This window comes from Octopus bimaculoides, chromosome 9 (genome assembly GCF_046866305.1).
Source record: "Octopus bimaculoides isolate indiv1 chromosome 9, ASM4686630v1, whole genome shotgun sequence".
Taxonomy (NCBI): Eukaryota; Metazoa; Mollusca; class Cephalopoda; order Octopoda; family Octopodidae; genus Octopus; species Octopus bimaculoides.
In genome coordinates, this window is record NC_142936.1 from 20,963,596 (window position 1) to 20,987,595 (window position 24,000).

The 24,000-nt window shown below is 35.4% G+C and overlaps 1 protein-coding gene across 1 annotated transcript in view; it reads right to left on the reverse strand.

The window, feature by feature from the left end:
* The window catches only part of LOC106878554 (cholinesterase), a 69,850-nt gene extending 47,540 nt beyond the window's left edge, over nt 1-22,310 (reverse strand). The window contains exon 1 of the mRNA XM_052970475.2: nt 21,769-22,310. The gene's annotated coding sequence lies outside the window, so the exon portion shown is untranslated. The remainder of the gene's footprint in view (nt 1-21,768) is intronic.
* Between the last annotated feature and the right edge of the window lie 1,690 nt (nt 22,311-24,000).

Below are 24,000 nucleotides of genomic sequence, written 5' to 3' on the forward strand. Positions count from 1 at the left end.
CACATGCATACATAGACACATAAGAACGTAGATGTATATGTACGTACATACATACAAGCATACATACATACATATTTATGTGTGTGTGTGCGCCTCTTTGCGCGTGCATGTTGATGTTGCTTTTAAATTCAAGCCAGTCTTAATTGAATAGACCTATGGTCAATAATATTCCAGTCGATGAAACCGTCTTTTACAAGGCATCTAATGTATCATTAAGAAATTAGTCAAATGTATCAAATGTATCATTCCTTGTTTAAGACAGTGACGTCTAATTTGAGAGAGGATATTTCGTTGCTATTTCTGGCGTGTTGAAAGACGACTTAGAGTTGAAACTACTTCATACCTCCGGAAAATACACGAAGCATATTCATTAAGTATATATAGTTAATAATAATAACAACAACAACAACAACAACAACAACAACAACAACAACAATAATAATAATAATAATAATAATAATAATAATAATAATAATAATAATAATAATAATAATATTCCCTAAAAGAAATGGAAAGACTTTCAAAATACAAAGACCTGGAAATAGAGGTAACTCGAATGTGGAATCTAAAAACAGAAACAATTCCTATCATAGTAGGTGCCTTAGGTATAATAAAAAAATATTCAGACAAATACATAACAAAAACACCAGGACTTACAAATATATATAACATACAGAAAATTGCACTACTGGGCACTGCACACATCATACGCAAAACACTTTCAATACAGTAACCATAAGAGCATCACAGCAAACCACAGCACATACCCAAGGCGCACAGAGCTGCGCTCGGTAGTGAAGTGAAAACACGTTATAAAGATAAAACTACTGAACAATAATAATAATAATAATAATAATGATGATGATGATGATGATAATAATAATAATAATAATAATAATAATAATAATAATAATAATAATAATAATAATAATAATAATAATAATAATAATAAATGCCCGGATGCCGTACCAGGCAGTGGCTCTCATGGCTTCTGATCTTAATTGATTGGAAGTGTTATCATGTACATTGTTTTGTTTTGGTATAAAAGATGGGCTACAGCAAACATTCTGCTCAATACCACAAATTTGCCTGTCAGTTGTTTGACCTTAACCAGTTGAGCATGTCCCTTGGTGGCTGACGATATATGAATCTCTGATCATGAGCAGAAGTAGTGGGGGAGCATCATAGCCATGTGTTGAGAGGAATTCTTTGGGGTTTGAATAATTCACCTTTGGAAACATGGGTGTTTTGCTCAACATCCTTAAACAAACCTTTTTCAGGGAACTTTTGAGCGGAATGGGCTACTCGACTTGAAGAAAATTCTAACTGGGCCCCACCTGCGAGGTCATGCGCTGTTTATCTTGATATGAGATCACCATGTCGTGCACATATGGTTGTGATGCATGTGCCTGGTGTAGCCTTATCAGACAGGTAGTAATGATGGGTATAATGGGCTTCGTATATTTTACCCCAATGTCACTTTGATGGCATGCACTGCTCCCTCACTCAATAATAATAATAATAATAATACAGTTCCAAACAAAAGAGGGACTCAAAAACCAAAGCCACCTCCATTAGAAGAGGAATATTCCAAGGATACATACTCTCTCCACTCCTTTTCTGCTTGGCACTGCACCTTTATCTGACATGCTAAACAGAACTGGCTGTGGATACAACTGTTACGGCAAAACAATGAACCACCTCTTATAAATAGATGACCTAAAACTGTACGCTACAAATGATAAACAGCTGGAAATATTACTACAGACAGTACATGGATTTACCAAAGAAATAAATATGAAATTTGCCTTAGAAAAATGTTCCAAAGCAACCTTGAAAAGAGGAAAACTAGTTAAGCGTAGCAGCATCACACTAGATAAAGCAAATGAAATAAGAGAATTAGACCAAAGCCAGACATACAAATATTTAGGAATCAATGAACTAGATACGATAAAACACACACAAATGAAAGAGAAAATTAAAAAAAAGAATAGTATAGACGAGTTAGATTAATACTAGAAACAGAGCTCAATGTGAAAAACAAGATAATACGTATCAACAATTCAGCCGTACTAGTTATAAGTTACAGCTACAATATCCTTAACTGGACACTAAGCGAACTAATCAAAATAGACAGAAAAACAATAAAAATAATAAGATCTAGGATGCACCACCCAAAATCTGACATAGAAAGGTTATATATACAACGTATAGAAGGTTGTAGAGACCTTATACAGCTAGCAAACTATTACAAAATAACCACCATAGGACTACAAAAATACCTACTTCAGAAGCAAGGAAAACTAATACAAATAGCCACAAAACACGAGCAAAACAAAAAAAAACTGTTTTCAGTCTTTAAGGAAGCGGACAAATACAAAAAAGAAGTCATACTACCTAACAACTGTGAAGAAAAAGAAGAAACAACAAAAGCTGTACAACAAATGAAATCCAAACTAAAACTAGAACAGCAACAGATCATGATAAAACGATGGCAAGAAAAGCCCCTTCATGGCACGTACTGAGCTAAATTAACGCAAAAGAAACAGTCAAAGCAAAATCCCAGTATCTCTTAAAGAAATGGAGAAACTTTCAAAATACAAATACCTAGAAATACAGGTAACTCGAATGTGAAGTCTAAAAATAAAAATAATTCCTATCATAGTGGTTGCATTAGGTATGATAAAAAATATTCAGACAAATACATAACAAAACACCAGGACTTACAAATATATATAACATACATAAAATTGCACTACTGGGCACTGCACACATCCTACGCAAAACACTTTCAATACAGTAATCATAAGAGCATCACAACAAACCACAGCACATACCCGAGGCACACAGAGCTGTGCTCGGTGGTGCAGTGAAAGCATGTGAAAAAAATAGACTACTGAATAATAATAATAATAATAATAATAATAATAATAATAATAATAATAATAATAATAATAATAATAATAATAAGGACTTACAAATATATATAACATACAGAAAATTGCACTACTGGGTACTGAACACATTCTACGCAAAACACTTTCAATACAGTAACCATAAGAGCACCACAGCAAACCACAGCACATACCCAAGGCGCACAGAGCTGCGCTCGGTAGTGAAGTGAAAGCACGTTATAAAAATAAAACTACTGAATAATAATAATAATAATAATATGTGTATCTGTGTGTATGTGTGTGTTAATGTTAGCATTTTCAAGCGCTTTTAATAACATAGCTGAGCATATACTGATGGTGTGATTATATAATGTGTGTAGAGTAAAACTTATGAATATCAAGCTGACTGGAACTTCATGTTTGTCTATCCGCTTGAAGGACTCAGTGAATGAGTATTTTACTTGTGATTTCCTTAAATAAAAGAAAGTTTTGTTAAATAAATGAAGTATGCATAATTGGTTTTGCCATTTGTTACAAATTTTAATGAATCGGATTTTCAGTTTATTTCAGATAATGAACTAAATAATTTATTAGAAATAATAAACTTTATAATTTATTTCAGATAATAAATTAAATAAATGGTTAGATGTCATGAAACAAGCTAAGCAGTTAGCAATGTAACTACACACGTGCTGCTGGTGATTTCTTTTCTTCTGATGAGTTTTTCGTTTTTCGTTTTTCGTTCCGACGAAGAACTATGCTAGAAACGTCAAAAGCTCATCTTACCGAGCATCAAACTAATACATTCCATGTGCACGTGCTTTAGTTGTTTGTTGTTGTTTGGCTTAATGCTCGTTTATTTGATTAGACTAAGAAGATAGCTGAGTAGGGTGATCGATGAAAAGGAAGCTTGGTGGGGAGGGAGTGAGTGAAAAAAGAGAACAGGTTATGAGAAGGTTTATTGAATATAGGTTGATATAAGGCCAAACTGCAAGCAGTAGTTTAGCATAGTTTAGGGCAGCCACTGGCAAACTGCGACCCCCGCAACTTCTTGAATGAAACAGCTGACGAAAATTTACTTTGAAAGTTTTTCGTAGCGCCGGTCTTATGTGGCCCAGATCTCGAAAGAAGATTACCCATCCTTGGTTTAAGTATTTTGTAAATGGATTAAGTTTTACATAATAAAGTTTGTGCCATATTGAAATTTATAGGGAAAATATTGAACTTTCTAAGCAAGTATATATGTGTGTATGTTAGAGAAATTAATGTAAAAATTACTGTTAAAATATACCTTTCATTTTTATACATATAAAACTAGAAATAAATCCTGGAAGATATTACCTCTATAAAGAGTTTAAAGAAAAATAATAAACAAGATAGTAATTTATATTCATAGTCATTCAGTGTATCTTCGGATGACGAATCTTTTAATTGTGCTGCATAATATTATAATAATGCTTTAGAAATTAGCAGTTTAAAAGAGAAAGTAAACTACATAAAACATTCAATGATATAAAAAAATTTAAAATAAAAAAAAAACGTAAAAAATAGTTTTCAGTCCATGTTTGAAATTGGATGTCATTTCCAATATTTATTTCTTTATTGCCCACAAAGGGCTAAAGATAGACAGACAAAGGCATTAAGTCGATTACATCGATCCCAATGCGTAACTGGTACTTATTTAACTAACCCCGAAAGGATGAAAGGCAAAGTCGACCTCGGCGGAATTTGAACTCAGAACGTAGCAGCAGGTGAAATACCGCTAAGCATTTCTCCCGGCATGCTAACGATTCTGCCAGCTCGCCGCCTTTTATCATTTCCAATATTACAATAAAATTTTCAAATCTAAGAAGAAAACATTTTCCACTCGAACATAAATACCACAAAATTTTTTTAACAAATCGAATCTAAAACCCATTACAGTTGTTTCAAAGATTTCAAAACATATATTGCCATAGCACATGGGAGAAATTTCAGAAGTATGAACGGGCGAAGTAATGTTTCCCTTTGCTACTTCCTTGGATATATCATGCTGAAGACGGTAGAAGCGAGGAAATTAAATTAGCCTAACAGCAAATGCATTTAGAAATAGGCATATTCAACATACCTACCTTTCAGCATTCAGAAATAAAAATAAAGTATTATACAACATCTGCTGGAGAAATGCGTTAAAATTACATGCGAATGTGGAATACTCAACTTGTATTTCTATTATTCAATGACTAAACAGTTCAGTTAATTAAACAAATAATTAATTATCTAAACCGAGCAGAGCCATTTATACAATTATACAGCAATATACGCGAGTAGGTTCGCGAGACAGATAGATAGGTGGATAGATAGATACATAGATAGATAGATAGATAGAGAGAGAGAGAGAGAGAGAGAGAGAGAGAGAGAGAGAGAGAGAGAGAGAGAGAGAGAGAGAGAGAGAAAGAGAGACGGAGAGAGAAGGAGAGAGATGAAGCGGGAGACAGAGGCAGAGAGAGAGGAGAGGGAAGGGAAGAATAAGGAAAAAGAGAGATCAAGAGAGAAGGAGAGAGAGCACGTGTGCGTGTATTATGCACTCTACAAATTGACAGACCGATGAGAATACATCCATATCAATTTCACTCTCTCTATGTATACGGATGTAGGAATATATAGGGGTTGTAACGTACTACACATACACACACATGCATACACATACATATGTAGTCACTAGTGTATTTGCACACATTGTATATGAAATGAGTTAATTTAGACATTTTAAAGCTTCTCAGAACAAAATTTTAAAATGTACTTTTTTTATACAAGAAAGTTAGAAAACAATCAATGTTCAATCAATCGAAACAGAAAAAAAAATGTACACTTGGAAAATGATTTTGATAGAGTCATAGAACATTCGTGTGATTTAGCAAGAGATTACTGAAGTTGCTATTGGCAAGCGGAACTTGAGAGGCACATATTCTAAGCTCTAAACTAGGTTTCTACGTGAATCTTTAGTAATAGAAGTTTGGCACTTTCGAAATCGATTGAACCAGTGCTTTGATCTATCCTACGATCATCGAAGGTCATTACAAGAGAAAATAAGGTTGACGTTGAAATTCAGTGATAAACAGATGGAGAGACCGATAATGATGAGGATGATGATGATGATGATGATGGGGAGGAGGAGGATGACAATAACTACGGCACAGAAGAAGTGATGGTATAAAAAGTCAATGAGCATGAAAGATATGAATAACAACAGCAATAGCCACAACGAGAATTTAATCGTTTGATTTGTGGTAGCAATGAGAAGGTAGCAATAATAACTACTAAAGAAGCAGAAACTGTATTTCAAATGAGAATAAGCAACAACAATACCAACAACTTCTATTCTGTTATCACTTGCTTGATTCGTGTAATAGAAGGGGTTTCGACCCCGACAGCGCAATCCACTCAAGATAACACGACAACTTACATGTTACTCCCATTTTGTTTTCGTGTATCTGTGTGTGGTGCTGAACAATAAACGACGTTACTTGCAGGTTTGGAATGGACCTATAACAGGTTCGTTACATTTCTGACGGCAACTATGATAACGGAGTATCTGTAACTCGATGCAGAATAAGTATGAGAATGAGTTATGCTCTAAGAGTTCCAGCTTAATTAGCGAAAGACATACATAGGTCATCCGATAAGTAACATTCGGACTTCTATATTTTCAATTTGTAAACGCTTTAACAATATTTTAGAGTGTCTAATGGCATCAAGTAATATTTATATGTATTTGGACATATTTAAACTAATCAAATTTTATCTTGTAGGATAATCTAATTGAAATTTCGCTAATTAAAGCTCTTCAAACAAAAGGAGCATTTAAGGCACATACTGCTTTATGAGTTTAAAAAAGGGAACTCTGCAGCTGAAACGTATCAGCTCATGGAGAAGAATACCTGAATGAAAGAACTTGCAGAAGTTGATTTGTAAAATTCAGAAGTGGAGATTTCAGCCTTGAAAATGAGGCCCGGACAGGACGTCCAATTTTATGACAAATTCCTTTCGACAGAACTTGAAAAAGATCATGCAGTTTCAGTTGAAGAATTGGCAAGTAAGCTTCATTTAAGCCATACAGCTGTTCACCAACATCTTCAACAGCTCGGAAAGATCCCCAAACTCGGAAAATGGGTGCCTCATGATTTGTCTGAAGCCAACTGCAAAATCCCGAGTGGACATCTGCTCTTCTCTTCGTTCTCATGAACCTGTTTCACCTTTTTTGGACAGATTGATGACCGGTGATGAAAAACGGGTCTTATATAAAAATATTAAGCGTCGTAGACATTGGCTTGGTGAAGGGGGAAAGGCCCAACCACAACCTCAAAGAGAACTCCATGCGAAGAAGCTTTTTCTCTCTGTTTAGTGGGATTGCAAACGAGTCATCCACTTTGGCTACCAACTAATGCAACAATCAGTGCTCTTATTAGAGCGTTTGAGTGCTACTTTGAAGAATAAAAGGCCTGCTTTAGTGAATCGAAAGGGAGTGAATATTTCATCAGGATAATGCAGGACCCCACCACACTGCAAAGATCATGTCATAGAAGATCAAGGAATTCGGTTGGGAGAAAATTGCTCGTCCACCTTATTCCTCAGATTATGCTCGTTCAGATTACCACTTATTCCTTAGTTTGCAGAATCATTTGGATAGATTAACTCTCAAAATAATTGAGAAGTCGAAACTGACCTTTTAGTGTTCTTCTCTTCGAAACTGAACGAGTATAGTTTTCATTAATAGGATTAAAAAGGTTACGAGTCGATGGGAAGATGTCATAGATAATCAAAGAAATTATTTTGACGATTAAGTTTCATTGGAATGTCCGATTTGATCATTTGTTTTCCTTATTTAAAATCCGTACATTACTTATGGGATGACTTGATAAATGTTTGTCCGTGTGTGTGTGTTTGTGTGTGTGTGTGTGTATCTATGTACGTATATAAACATGCATATATGACATATACATACATACATATATATATAATACAAATGATATATAAGCATGTATACACACATATATGTACCTACTTACATCCACTTGCGTATATAGATACATATTCGGGTACAGGACGTTAGAAATTATTTTGACGATTAAGTTTCATTAGAATGTCCGATTTGATCATTTGTTTTCCTTATTTAAAATCCGTACATTACTTATGGGATGACTTGATAAATGTTTGTCCGTGTGTGTGTGTTTGTGTGTGTGTGTGTGTGTGTGTGTGTGTGTGTGTGTGTGTGTATCTATGTACGTATATAAACATGCATATATGACATATACATACATACATATATATATAATACAAATGATATATAAGCATGTATACACACATATATGTACCTACTTACATCCACCTGTGTATATAGATACATATTCGGGTACAGGACGTTAGAAAAATGAACTACAGACAACGGAACGAACACATAGGAAAACAAATAGCCACTTGGAATTATCCCTTCATCAGCTGCCTCTATTCTAAACTAGGCGTTTCGAAGATAAATATATATGTATAAGTGTGTATATGTGTGCCTTAAAATATATATATATATATATGTCTGTGTGTATCTCTCTCTCTCTCTCTCTCTCTCTCTCTCTCTCTCTCTCTATATATATATATATATATATATATATATATATATATATATATATATATATATATATATACGTATATATATATATACGTATATATGTAAGCGTGAGGGCTGAATAGAAACTATATATATATATATATATATATATATATATATATATATATATATATATATATATATATATATATATATATATATATATGTATATATATATATATATATATACATATATATACGTATATATATATATGTATATATGTAAACGTGAGGGCTGAATAGAAACTAAAACAATAAATTGCTTTATATAGGTATTATTTGGGTTTTGAAGTATATATATATACAATGTATTTTACTATGTCCATATGGTTTCGTTTTCCGTTTTGTTTTATAAGTATCGATAAATATATGTATGTAAGCAAAGAAATAATGGTGTATATATGTAGATATAGTTTCTTTATCTTATTTAATTTGTTGTTTAGGCTCATTGTTAGTATGTGGGGCATTTCGTTTGTATTGTATTACTTTTTTTGTTGTATTTAAATGGTTTTGTTTTTGACCGTATCGAATTGATTTTGTTTTTCGTTTTGCTTCTATAAACGGAAAAGTAGTTATCTTCCTTTCATTCTAATAGTCAAATTAAAAATATTTAAATTTGAATTACTATATATAACGTAATGTATTAAGATAAATAGATACATGTGTGTATGAATCTGTATATACGTACATGTATGTGTTCGTATGTATACATAAATGATAGGTGTATGTGTATATATATAAGTATGTATAAATATGTGTATAGATAAACGTCTCTATTGTGCAAATAAATCTGTTACAGAACGGAATAGTTATAGATTTAAATTCATGAATTTACAAAATTTCAGTTAGATTATTTACTTATTTATGATTAAGCTCGCTCTTATATAGCGTCTTCGTAATAATTTAGAAATTATAAATATTTTCATTTGATATTTTTCGTCAAATATTTAAGAAAATATGTCTATCTAATAAAACATCAACACATATTTAAACGAATTTAAACGTTTTATTAACGAAGCGGAAACAGCTGTAATTTATGAGATGTGTCATTTGTTTGTTTAAAATATTTAAATTGAATTGAAATAATTGTTCAATTTATTGTTTTGTTTTCCATTTCTGATGTATATACATATACATATACATATATATATATATAAACATAATTAAGGGATCAGCAAACATAAGAACTTTTAAATAAGTTCTCCACCGATAATGGTGTTTACATACCGAAGGGCTTGGTAAAAATTATTAATTGTTGATTTATTAATAAATTAATAAATTGATAAACCTTTACCCTTTTAATTGTAATATATATATATATATATATATATATATATATATATATATATATATATATATATATATATATATATATATATATATATATATATATATATATATATATATATATATATATATATATATATATATATATATATATATATATATATATATATATATATGTATATATATATATATATATACAGGGTGCTTGGGCTAAATTTGACAGTACACTTTGCATAAAAGGAAAGGAAAACACAGTTTCCCACTCCAGAATTTGGTAGACGGAAACTGAAAGAAGTCCGTCGTATATATACATATATATATATATATATATATATATGTATGTGTGTGTCTGTGTCCCCCCCCCCAACATCGCTTGACAACCGATGCAGGTGTGTTTACGTCCCCGTAACTTAGCGGTTCGGCAAAAGAGGCCGATAGAATAAGTACTAGGCATCCAAAGTATAAGTCCTGGGGTCGATTTTCTCGACTAAAAGGCGGTGCTCCAGCATGGCCGCAGTCAAATGACTGAAACAAGTAAAGAGAAAAAAGAGAAAGATTATCCTGGAGGATATCATCTTCCACCACGGCCAGATGACGGCTTTGGAACTGCGTCGTTGGGAACATCTTTGAACACCTCTTTGAATTTAGTCGTCAGGTCGGCCTTGTTGTTACAGTCAGAGCGGTTGGTGCTTTTCTCAACCACGCTTCACATGTAGTATTTCATGGGATTACAATTGTGTGAATTAGGGGGCCAGTAATTGGGAATTGTGAAGTCGTAGAAATTCTCCGAATACCACATCTAACTCTTTCCACGGGTGTGGTAAGAAGCCAAATCCTATTGTCAAACATATAGACTTCCAGCAACCCTCTTCAGTCAAGGATTGACATCAATCTTCAGCAGCTGCACAGAGCCGTATTAATTGAGCTAAAGGCTCTGTAGGGACTGCTTCTGGCGTGGAGATGCAGTGAGAACGCCTGCTGTATTCATTTCTGATGGTCACAGCTTTGTAGTTCACGTTGCTGCTGTCCATGTCACGTCTTATAGCTTTTACAGAGTTCACAGACAATTGAGTGGCAGTTATTTTGCCAGGTCAGCAAAAATAATTTATTTTGCTAAAATAGCTTGAAATCATGATACGGAAAATAGATTGGTAAATGTTTTTATTTTTCATTCCCTTTTGAAATTAACCCTAATTTTGTGGTATAGAGTTTTTGCTGCTCTTTCTAGCGGGTTAGATGTCCTATTATAGGCATCTCTGTATTTTAAATGAATAATATATAGTCTATTGACTAAATTTTTCTTCTCGCTAGACCGCTGGTAGTAAATGAAATTTCAAAAAACTTTTTTGCTACCCTATGATTTATTAATAATGATAAAATATAATTTGGCTAATTTCTTAAAGAAAATCGGCATTTTTTGTATTTGCTGCCGATTAGGTAAACCGTACATGCGCGGTAAATTTTGAAAAATTAAGCATATAAGCATAAGTCATGTTTCCTATGTTTGCCTCGTGTTTATATGCTACATCTAGGTTATTCCGCTGAAGATAGCTGACCTGGCAAAATATTTTATTTTGCTAAAATAGCTTTTTTGCCACCCTATGATTTATTAATATATATATATATATATATATATATATATATATATATGGTTTTCGCATATCCCTTGGTCAATGGCATATAAATGGTTGTAGGGATATGTTTAAATAAGACTGTGAAAGATAAGATAGAAATTTGATATAGAATCAAATCTAGGAAGTTGTTAAAAGTGGGTGGAGATGAGATTCAGATAGTAGGAAAAGAGGAGACAGATGTAATTAATAAGATGAAAAAGGAAATATTGAAAGTGCTGCGAAAAGGAAGGAGAAAAAAAAAGAAAAAAAAGGTAATTCTATCATCTTGGTGTTTTCCATCCATTCTTTCTACCTTTCCTAAGACTTGTCTTTCTGTTAATCTTTCTGTCTCTACTTTGTTCACTCACTCACTCACTCACAACTCACTCATTCATTCTCTCTCTCTCTCCCTCTCTCTCTCTCTCTCTCTCTCTCTCTCTCTCTCTCTCTCAAACACACGTATATACATACAGTGTTTTTCACTCTCTCTGCCTCTCTCCATCTCCCTCTCTCCCTCTTCCTCTCTCTCTCTCTCTCTCTCTCTCTCTCTCCCTCTCCCTCTCTCTCCTTCATTCCTTTAGCTCTAACTTTTGTCAATTTTTGTGCCACTGTGTCTGGATTTCTATTTACTATCACCTACAATCACGGTTGCATTTAGACGTCTTTCCGAACCATTTACTATCTGTTGGAAATCGGATCAAATTTCGCCACACTGGATTATTAAGTGACAAGGACATACAGAAGTATCTCAATCTGCTAGAAATAGCAGCTAGATTTTTCTCTTAAAACTGGATGATGTTGCTTTAGCTATACTATTTCTGATAGAAGGCCAGATGCTTATGGCTGGAATCCTTTTGATCATGGGCCTGCTTGTAAACTTTTCATACAATAACTTAATGCAGTCGATCGTCGGTACAACATAAAATGGCAATTCACAAAAGTTGCTGCTTGTGGTATGGTAACGTGTAAAAGTACTATTGATATCATGAATACGGACACCGTTTAAAGTTACATACTTAAGAACAAAAAAGAGTTTCTTTCTTATGTCTATTTGTTTAATTCTTGTTCTCTTTTTTTTGCGTATATAAGATACTGATAGTAAAAAGATTTTTTACTATCAGTATCTTATATACGCAAGAAACTTCTCATTTTGTGGAGGAGGGAAGAACAGTAGATTAAATCGACTTCAGCACTTGACTGGCACTTAATTTTATTCTTCTTGGAAGGATGAAAGGCAAACTTTTGCTTAACGGGATTTAAACTCAGAACGTAAAAAAAAAGTGGAACAAATCACGCAAGGAATGTTCTTCGATGCTCTCAAAGATTGTGCTAGTTTAGCGCTCTCCATCCTCTTATAATTAGTAGTTGACAAGGACAAAATAAAAGTAGGTTAAAAACAATGACGGAAAGAAAAGCGACCATTAAACCAGAAGATTTAAAAAACAAGACATGAAATAAAACTTATGGGTGACTAAATAGAAGAGGAAACGAGATCCTGCCCTGTTGACATACCGATTTTTCGTTTTCTGTGGGTAAATATTTTTGCATGAAATATGTGATAAAATTGAAAATTTGTTTCGTGGGATTTAATAACTTGCAGGTTTACATTTTATTTTTTTGATAAGAATTATTTTTTTTTTTCCATTATAAAGTGCCTGAAAAGTGGTTTGACATTTCCTAATAGTTTCATGGCCTAGAAATTAAAACAAAAGACTATACTTTTCATAGTTGAACATGTACTTGCTTTTAAAAATAAGTATAAACTTTCCTAGTTCTATTTACCTAACCCCACCTAAAAGAAAAAGCAAAAAAAAAAGGCAAAACAAACAGAAAACTAATATATGTTGTTCCATAAACAAGATAATTGGTTAAAAGTTAAGGATCTCGAACCGAACACATCGTGAACTTTAATTTACTTCTCCAAGGTTTCGCAATCAAAATTTTGCCAAATATCCTTTTTGATTACCTTATTTCCATATCACAATAACAGAGTAGATAACAGTAATGAGGTAGACACTAAATATTCCAGCATATAATTCCATACCTCATCAGTCTATTAAATAGTACAAGTGTACTGGAATTAATCCATACAACTGCGCCCCGTTTTGTGGCATAATGCTAAACTGATAATTAGGTTAATGGATTCCATTCTCAACTGTTTATATATTTACTATGTTAACTTGGGAATAAAAACTATGTTTACTTTGGAATGAAAGCCTTAGATTTATGGGGAACTGACTTTGTATGACGTTGTTCTTCTCCCAAGTGACATACTAACATTATTTCTCGACAGCGCGATTTTTGGAGGTTCGATCTCTCTACCTGGCATCTTGTTTAAGTGTCTACTACTTTGTATCATAGTCTCGAGTCGACCAATGTCGTGTAAAATTTGATTGAGGAGACTGTGTCTACATGGAAACTTGCTGGTCCTGTTCTTATGTGATAGACCTAATCTCTTGTCCGGTTCATCACCCTCAGCAGGCTCTTTCACTTGTATTGCTAGCATTCTTGGACGTGTTTTCAAGTGTATGGGTAAGGAAAACTATTGTTTTCCTTCTACCCAGCAGTCTGAAATCACTGAAAGTGTTTAAGTGTATTTGAATTTCGGGATGTATCTTGCTACAAGATTACTTTTATTTACCAAAACTCTAAATTAACAAAGCTGTCAAGTGGACTTTGATAATACTTATTTCTTTTTCAACAACTTCAGAGGTTCAATTAAAGTGTGATGACTTCAATCACGTATTGAACCCAAATCAGATTGTGCTCCATCAAAGAGTCACGTTTTACACAAGCAACTAACGCAGTTTCGATTCGCAGATGACGTTGCATTCATTGCTGAAACCACAGCTCAGCTACAGACCATGCAAACCATGCAGAGTTGTACACTCTGAGCTTAACTGTAGGTCTTAAAATAAAATAACTCCTATATGCACAAGGCCTGGATCTTTGTGATGAGGGGAACAATTGATCACAACGACGCCGGTACTTGATTAGTGGTTAATTTATCGAACCCTAAAGGATGAAAAGCAAAGTCGACCTCGGCGGAATTTGAACTCAGAACGCAGCGACGGGTAAAATACCGCTAAGCATTTTGACCGACGTGCTAACGATTCTGCCAGCTTGCCGCCCTGGGACGCTATGAAATCAAGGAGGTAAAGGAGCACGTCGACTTAAATCACACAGTGAATATGCTACGAGATATGGATGCTAAAATCTCGAAAAGATTGAGGGCAGGATGGAAGGCCTTCAACTCAATAAAAGATGAGCTTCAAACAAAGCTAGACAATGGCATACTTGCCAAACTCTATATTAGCAACGTCCTACCTCCGCTCTTGTGTAAGACGTGGGTTATTACGAAGAGGACAGAATATTAATTGGCTGCAACTCAAAAGGCTATGGAAAGATCCATGCTAGGAATTCTACAAAGAGAACGGAGCGGAGTGAACGATATAATCACAGAGCACCGTAAGCAGAACTTCCGCTGGGGCGGACATGCTGCAAGATTCACAGACAGCAGGTTGACCCTTGCTGTTGCCGAGTCCTAGAGGTCAGAAAAGGCTACTTGACGACAGAAAGACGATTTAGTCAACCAATTTGGGTCAAGATGGAAAAGAATGGCGCAATTAAGATAAAATTGGAAGTGCATTGTGACCAGCGATGCATAACTGAATTTGATGGTCTGGTCGATAACTTGATGCTGTAATACTGTGATACACACACACGTTCACACACACATATGCATACACACACAGCGGGTACGATGGTTAAATTGTCATCATTTTATATTTTTAATTTCATGCATGAGCATTGTTTGTTTTTAATTTGACGACTAGACTACACAGCATAGTGGGGTCAGTTGGGCATCATCTGTGAGAAAAACAGCACCATGACGCAATTCACTCTGCCAGAAATTTGAAAGCAACATGCTGTCAACACGGAGTCATCGTGAAGTCAAGAAGAGAACCCAGCCATGACTGTCAAACAATTTCTGCGACCTCATCTCTCCAAACATCTGGCTACCTAACTCCCCAGAATACAACCCTCTTGATTATTATGTGGTGGGCGTTGTTGAGGGAGAGATCAACAAAACTCCTTGTAATACCAAAGATGAACCAAAGGCAAGTATTATGGCAGCATTGACCAACTTAAACAAGAGGACCGTCCACAAGGGTTGCAGGAGATTCCGTGGTTGAAGCCAATGGCAATTTTATTGAATAAATGTAGTGTTTGGTGTTTCAAGATACTTTTTTGTAATTTTGGTAAATATATCTATTAAAATGAGTTGTCAGAGTTATTTTCCTTTTTGCGTAATTTAGACAACAATCTATTCACCGCATCCTCTGTGTGTGTGTGTGTGTGTGTGTGTGTGTGTGTGTGTGTGTGTGTGTGTGTGTGTAGACAGAGAGATAGAGAAAAAGAAAGAGAAGAGAGAGCAGCAGTCACATATCAATCATCTGACTGATGAAATTTGAGTGATTCATAAGGGATTACTTCATAGAAAATCTGATAACAGATATAACCAAATAGATAGTGAGAGGATAATAGAAATAGAGTAAAAATACAATGAAAGTATAATTAACGTAATTAAAATAATTGACAGCAGAACTGAAAGAAAAATTCTACAAAATACACATTGAAAAGCAACAATGTACCCACCCCACGCAAAAAGAAACCCCGGAAATATATCACGAAATTGCAAAAAAATATACTTTAAAACTTAAATTTTCTCACTAAGATTTATGTTTTTGGTTTCAAATTTTCGTATTTTACATATTAATATTCCGTATGTATCTGTGTATATGTGTGCATGTATGTGTGTGTATTTATGTGTGTGTGTATGTGTGCATATGTATGTATGTATGTATGTATGTATGTATGTATGTATGTATGATGTCCGTTTATTGGTCTATTGTTTGAACCAACTTTCCGCTAAGGAAAGTTTGACCTTATATGAAACTGTTGTCAACGTTATTTGGTTAATATTTTTGGATATTGTATTGATTGGTTAATTTTTTATTATATTGTATTAAAATTAACATACATATACATTTTCTTCACGTAGTGGTCTCTTCGCTTTTTAGCATGGCAAGCGAAGGGACCATCACGCGAAGAAAAAAGAACTACACGCAACGCGACAGAAATTGTAAAAGAAAAAAACCCTTCTTCCTTACTCTGTTCCTTTTTATTCTTTCTCTTGCCCACGTATTCTATAAAAACTTAAAACAATATAACCGAACTTTCAATCATGTACATTTGTTACAATCTACGCTGAACATTTATTGATATTATCCGTGAAACTCACTGAAATTTATGTGAACAGTTGAACATTTGATCGTTTAAACATGTTTGTTCGTACTTCTTAACTATGTTAAACCCCTCTTGTTTTATATATATATTTGTACCGTTGATAAACAAAATATTGTTGAAACTTGTTTGGTATGCATGTAAATAAATCTATTTAAAAACTACGACACGTTTTTGAAATTTAGGTGCACTTTCAAAATGCAACACACACACACACACGCACACACACACACGCACACACACATGCATGCACACACGCGCGCACAGACACATAAGATTAAGCGGAGCAGGAAGACACACGTGGACGGAGAAGGTCGTTGTAGAAGTCACAGATGTGTGACGAAAGATTTCCCGACTATAGACAAAAGATAAAATAAGAACAGTAATAAACGAGTGGAGAACGAATGTATAGTGCGTGTGTTTATCTGGCAAAAAAAAATGACCATCCCGACATAATATATATATATATATATATATATATATATATATATATATATATATATATATATATATATATATATATATATATATATATATATGGTAGTCTCACATGTTTTGAGAAAGGGTTCTGCAGTTTCCTGCTAAACAAGAAAAATGATTGGTTTACAGTGATCAAATATACGTTGTGGTGGGAGGCTGAAAACTTCATAGGCTGACTATGAAAGTGTAATGCTGGAGCTGTGAAATCTTGCATGCATTAATTTCAGCTCTCCTTCTTAATAACTGCATTGTTTCTTTCCAGGTAAATTGATATCTGACTGTTCAAAGAAGACTTCAAAAGTAACTAGTACCAACTTCTCTCGAAAATGGACAAAATTTGGCAACGTTTTGTTATTAAGTACCTGCAGAAAATGGCTTTATTCCTCAAGGACTTTTATGCTGACATGTTTTCTACTTTTTGGATGGATGACAGTCCAGATTTTTCAACAGTGCAAAAGAGGGTAGCTCAGTTTAAAATGAGAAGGGAGAGTCTTGAAGATGGTTCAAGACTTGAACGTCTTGCAACTGGAAAAACTGAACGTGTTCGCCACAGAGTGGCGGATGATAGGCGATTGTTTACAAATTAAACAGCTGATGCTATTAGCGTATTCCATGAGATAGTTAAGAATATTCTACACAATCAACTTGGTACGACGAAGGTTTCTGCTCCGTGGGTACCATATAGTCTGATATCTGATCAAAAACGGCATCATGCTGATGACCTCACAGGAAAATCTGACATTGTTTCAGGCAGACCCAGCTGGTACGCTTCAACAGTTTCGTAACTCAGGATGAGTGTCCGCTTCATCACTTTGAGCAACAGACAAAGATACAATCTATGCAGTGGAAATACCCCTCCTCACTTGCTCCAAAGCAGGTCAAGGTCGTTTCATTTGCAGGGACGGTGATTGTCTCATATTTTAGGGATGCAAAAAGCATCGTGTATAAACACGATGCTTCTTGCATCCCCCAAAACTATCTTCCAAAGAGTTACATCTTCAATGGAAAGTATTGTGCCATCTTGCTGAGGCAGTCACGAAAGGCTGCCAAGAGCAAACGTCCTGGAAAACTGACGAAAGAATTCTTGTTTCATGAGGACAATGCACCAGCACAAAAGATTTTGGTTTCAATGACTGATGTGTCAGACTGTGGCTTTGAATTGACTGATCACCCTTCCCATTCTCCTGATTCGGCCCCATTTGACTATCATATGTTCTCCAGTATGAAAAGGACTTGGCTGGGAACCAGTATCGCAGTGATGATGAGGTGAAATCTGCTGTTGACTTTTTTTTTACCAACAGCTTTTTCACCAATGGAATCCAAGCACTGCAACACCAATAGAAGAAGTGTGTGGACCGCAAAGGGGACTATATTGAAAAATAAAATTTATTTAGTTTATTTCATGAGAGTATCTTGGTCAGCCTATGAACTTTTCGGCCGACCCTCGTATATGTTGCACATTAATTCAGTTCCACCGTTGCCTGAACTGATGCAAGGCTGTACCACACTTGAGGCGTCAAAAGGATTGCAAAGCAACGTGAGAAGTTTTTTGCTCAAGAACAGAAGGCACCACCCGGTCCAAGAATTGAAACCATGATCTCGTAGTCGTGAGTGCTACACCCTAACCACTAGGCCCTTGTACATTTGTATGTACGTATATCTATCTATCTATCTATCTATCTATCTATCTATCTATCTATCTATCTATCTATCTATCTATCTATCTATCCATCTAATGTGTGTGTGAGCGCGCGCATGTGTTTGAGAAGAAAAATCGATAAACATGCTGAAAATAAATTCAGAGGTATAATATTTATGCACAAACACACACACATGTATATACTTTTATACGACATGAAAAACATGAAAGTGCCGGTGGAATTTAAAGAAGCGCCTCCGCTTTTAAGCCATTGTCATATAACAAATCGACGCTTTCACGTTATGAGATATTAGAAAAGTGGTAATTATGGAAAGGTAACTTGAACGGACGGACTTAAAATATGAAGCACATAGAGAATCGTGTAAAGTACGATGTGTCTTTCATGCTACAAGTGTACTTCCATGCTACAAGCGTGTTTGCTGGTGAGATATCATGGACTTGTTCTACTTGGCTTACACTAAATTTAAAGAAATCAGAACAGTTAATACTGAACAAGCGAAGGCAGCAGAAAATGCTTCATCGTGATTATACCAAATGCCCAATCAAATCTTAGAAGTTAAGAAAAAATACTCAGTAAGTAATAAGACAATTAATTTGAGGCATGGCTGCAGTGGTTCCAGTGGTTGTAGTTGCGTTCTGGGGAAATTTGCATCAATGACGGAGAGAAAGAGCGTGCTATGGTGAGGGTAAGAAGAATCTGGGTAGTCCCTGCTAGTATCAATGCTACTCGACACCATTGCAATTAGCAATACTGTTTTGAAGAGTGCAATTCGATTTTAACAGTTACTTTTTCAAAGCGTTAATGAAAAAGTGACACAGTAGCATATTCGGCGTATTTTACTTCATGAGTTTAATAACGGCAACAACACAACGGAAAGTGCGAGGAATACTAATGTAGTATATGGGGATCGGACAATAAGCGTAAGCCAGTGTCAACGGTGGTTCTAGAAAATTTCGAACCGGAAACTATAGCTTAGAAGATGATCTTCACCCTGGAAGACCTGTAGAGCTCGTGAAGGACGTCCTGCAAACCCTGGTGAAATAAAATTCCATCGTAACTGCTGAAGAACTTGGAGAGAAGCTTAGATTTGGTCATTCAGCCATTCATCAACACCTGTGTGCCATCGGAAAAGTTAGCAAATTAGGTCAATGGATTCCTCACAAACTTTCCGAATATAACCACGCAAAGAGAGTGAATGTGTGCTCTTCTTTGATGTCACATCTCATGAATGAACCTTTTTTGGACCGAATAAGTGACAGCTGACGAGAAATGGGTTCTCTATAAAAATGTCAAGCGCCGAAGACAGTGGGTAGGGAAAGGAGAAACACCGATACCCCAAGCTAAAGAAGTTATTCATCCACGTAAGGTGTTGTTATTGTTTGGAGGGATATGAAAGGTTTAGTCCACTTTGAACTTTTAAACCCAAACCAAGCGATAACAAAGGAGATCTACTGCGAGCAGCTTGAGCGGCTTAAGTCAGCGCTAGAAGAAAAAGGACCATTTTAGGTTTCAAGACGGAAGGTATTCTACCAAGATAATGCTCAGCCACATACAGCGAGGATGACATTCCAAAGGCTGGAGCAGTTTGAATGGGAAACGATGCCCAACCCACAATATTCGCCGGATATTGCCATATGTGATCATCATTTCTTCCGCAGTCTTCAAAATCATTTGTACGGAAAAATATGAATTCTGAAGACGAGGTCAGAACAGTACAGGAGTAGTATTTTTTGTCACGGACAAGTGAATTTTGGAAGAGGGGGCTTTGCAAGTCTACCAGATAGATGGAATAGCATTGTAGAAAATGAAGGAGAGCATAGTTTAGATTTAAAAAGAACCTTGTTTATCTCAATTTTGAAAAATAAAAGAAGCAAAAGTCACATTTTTTATGGGATGACACAATATATATGTATGTATGTTCGTTTGTATGTATGCATCACTTAATGCACACAGTATAAAAATACGAGCTACTGGTAATTTTGTGAATTTGAAACGCGAATCTAGGCAGGTTTTTTATAACACACCTCGTGTTATAAATCAGCCTAGACTCGCGTCTCCAATGCATGAAACTAATAGTAGCTTCTGCCTTTATACTGTGTACATTAAATGATATTTAACTCTAACTGGATGGAATACTTTTTTGTTGATCTTAACTGAACAGAACAGTAATTTCTTTTTCTTTCTCTATCTCTCTCACTCTCTCAATACACACCCATACCACACACACACACACACACACACACACACACACACACACACACACATATATATATGGTCAGATATTTCGTATAACAGTTTACAAATTTAAAATATTTGTGATACATGTGATAATGTGCATGATATTAGAAAATTTACAATATAAATATAAGTTTATATATCGTATTTTCAAATGTAAATGTGCGCACAAACCCACCCATGTGTGCGCGTGCGTGTGTGTATGTATGTGTACATGTATTAAATATGTGTGTATGTAAAGAAAAATAGGTAAAAAGAAGGATACATACACACACACAAAATATATATATAGATATATGTATGTGTGCGTATGTAAAATCCTACACGATTAGGTGAAAAGCGCTTTATTTAATTTATAAAACATGTGACATTAATAAAAATCTGTAAATGTACAAACATCCAGATTTCTGAGTACCTTAATTTTTTTCTATAATATAATTTCTGTACATCACCTCCAAACCTTCCAATATATATAGAACATACAACGTATGACTGCATCGGATGGAGGTGGCTATGAGATCTAAATAGGTGGAAATCGAACCGGTGAGTGTGTTAAGTAATAAGGTACTAAAAGAGAATGACTCAAGTTCCGAGAGTTTCGTGTTTTGGCATGACTGTACATATAGATAGATAAATAGGTAGATATTTACCTTCTTTTTCGTGCAGTACCCACACATTCAGTACTCCCAGTAATAAACAAAGTGCTTCAACAGTATAGGGAACACAAATTCATATGCATATATATATATATATATATATATATATATGTATATATATATTGGTATAATGACAAAAACCTTTATAGTAGGAATCTTTATAGTAGAAACGGCATGGAGGCGGGGTGTTGTCTGTGTGGTAGAGAATCAGTGAACGTGTGAGCGAGGGAGGGAGAGAGAGAGAGAGAGAACCAGAATGCACGTGTCTATAAGAAGTGAAAGGACTATGGTTTAGTGGGAGAAAAAGAAATGTTATAGAATGATGCAGAGAGAGGATGAGTGTTGAGTAAAGAAGAGAACGAGAGGTAAAGAATATAAGAGTGATGCATCAGTTCAGAGAGAGAGAGGGGGGAGAAGAGAGAAATGAGGAAATGTTGAGAAAGGAGCGGAAGGAGAGGAAGAGATAGGAATTGTGAGGAGGAGAGACAGCAGAGAGGGTAGGAGGGGGGACGGTGAAAGAGAGGAATAAGGAACGGAGTGATAATGAATGACGGAATGATGATCAGAGAGTGATTGAGAGAGAGAGAGGGAGAGAGAGAGAAAGAGAGAGAGACAGAGAGAGAGACAGAGAGAGAGAGAAAGAAAGAGAAAGAGAGAGAGAGAGAGACAGACAGACAGAGAGAGACAGAGAGAGACAGAGACAGACAGAGAGAGAGAGAGAGACAGAGAGAGAGACAGAGAAAAGTGTGAGAAATAATGAGAGGGTAAGTGTAGATAAGGAGTGTTACCGGGATATATACGTATATGTGTGTGTGTGCATGTGCGCGCCTGTGTGTGTGTGTGTGTATATATATATATATATATATATATATATATATATAGAGAGAGAGAGAGAGAGAGAGATGGGTAAATGAATAGATAGATAGATAGATAGATGATATAGTCTACAGAAAATGGAAAAGAAGATAGAAGTGCAAGTAAATGAAAAAAGAACGTAAAGCTAGAAGTTAATGTTGCAAGTACAAGCAGGGAGTATATGATGAAGAGAGAGAGAGGAAGAGAGAGGAAGGGAAAGGGAGAGAGAGAGAAAGAGAGAGAGAATGAAAGGGGTGAGGGAAAGATATAACAAATATCAGGTGAGAGACGTGGGTTGAGAAATAGACAGAGAGACGAGTTAGAGGCAAGTGCGGAGAAATATAAGAGAAGCAAAGAAAGAAAGGCAAGAAAAAGAAGAAAGAGATAGAAACATGCATGATGGGGTAGGCTTCCACCACATCAGTATACAAACACGAATATATAGACAGATAAATAGACTGATGCATAGACAGATGGCCGGAGTAGAGAAAAAGAGAGGGAGGAGATACGCAACGAGAAAAATGGTGAGGAAGACAAGCTGAAAGCTTGAAGGCCAATGTGTGTGTGTGTGTGTGTGTGTTGTGTGTGTGTGTGTGTGTGTATTAGGTTAAGTAAAAAGTAAGCAACGTTTTGAACCATGAAGAATTTGTACCGGATTTTTGCAGAGTTTTGAATTTTTTAAAGTATTTTTTGAAATTGTCTGATAATACAGTCACAGATTTGCCCAAATGCATCAATAAATTAACATTCATATATTTTTCAGCGTTGTTATAATCATCTGTGACAGAATTGATCGTGAATTTTGTTTGTGCGGAAGTTGTATTTGTTAGTAACTGTTGTGTCTTAAGACACTTGTTTTTGCTGCTTCACGGCAGTTTTGGTATAGCAGTCCCCCTTGTTTGAAGGGAAAAGTGCTGTTAAAATAGAGAGAATTAGTTACTCAGACGTGTAGTCGTCTGAGGAGGAGCTGGTGAAATGTCTCGGCGAAATAGATGGTGAGATGAAAAGGAGGAGTTTCGCAGAAGCGGTGAGACGGTAGTCTGAAGATGTGTGTTCGGAGAGAAGTGAAAGATTCCAAGAAATGATGAAAAGGGAGAACAACGTCAAGGAATCCCCTCCCAGGGAAATTACCGAAAGGACAGCCAAAGCAACAGTGTTGTATAGAACATACAACGTATGGAGGTGGCTATGAGAACTGAAGCAGAAAGGGCTCTGCGACCCATTTGGAAAGAAGTGGATTAATTAGTTAGAGGGAGAAAGTTCACAACTGTGGAGATGCGGTTTGCGTCCGAGGCTGTGGCCAGACAGCATGCCGTTACTTCCCCCAAGACGGAAGAGGTGCTCCTTCTACCTTGGGGAAGAGGTGCTCCT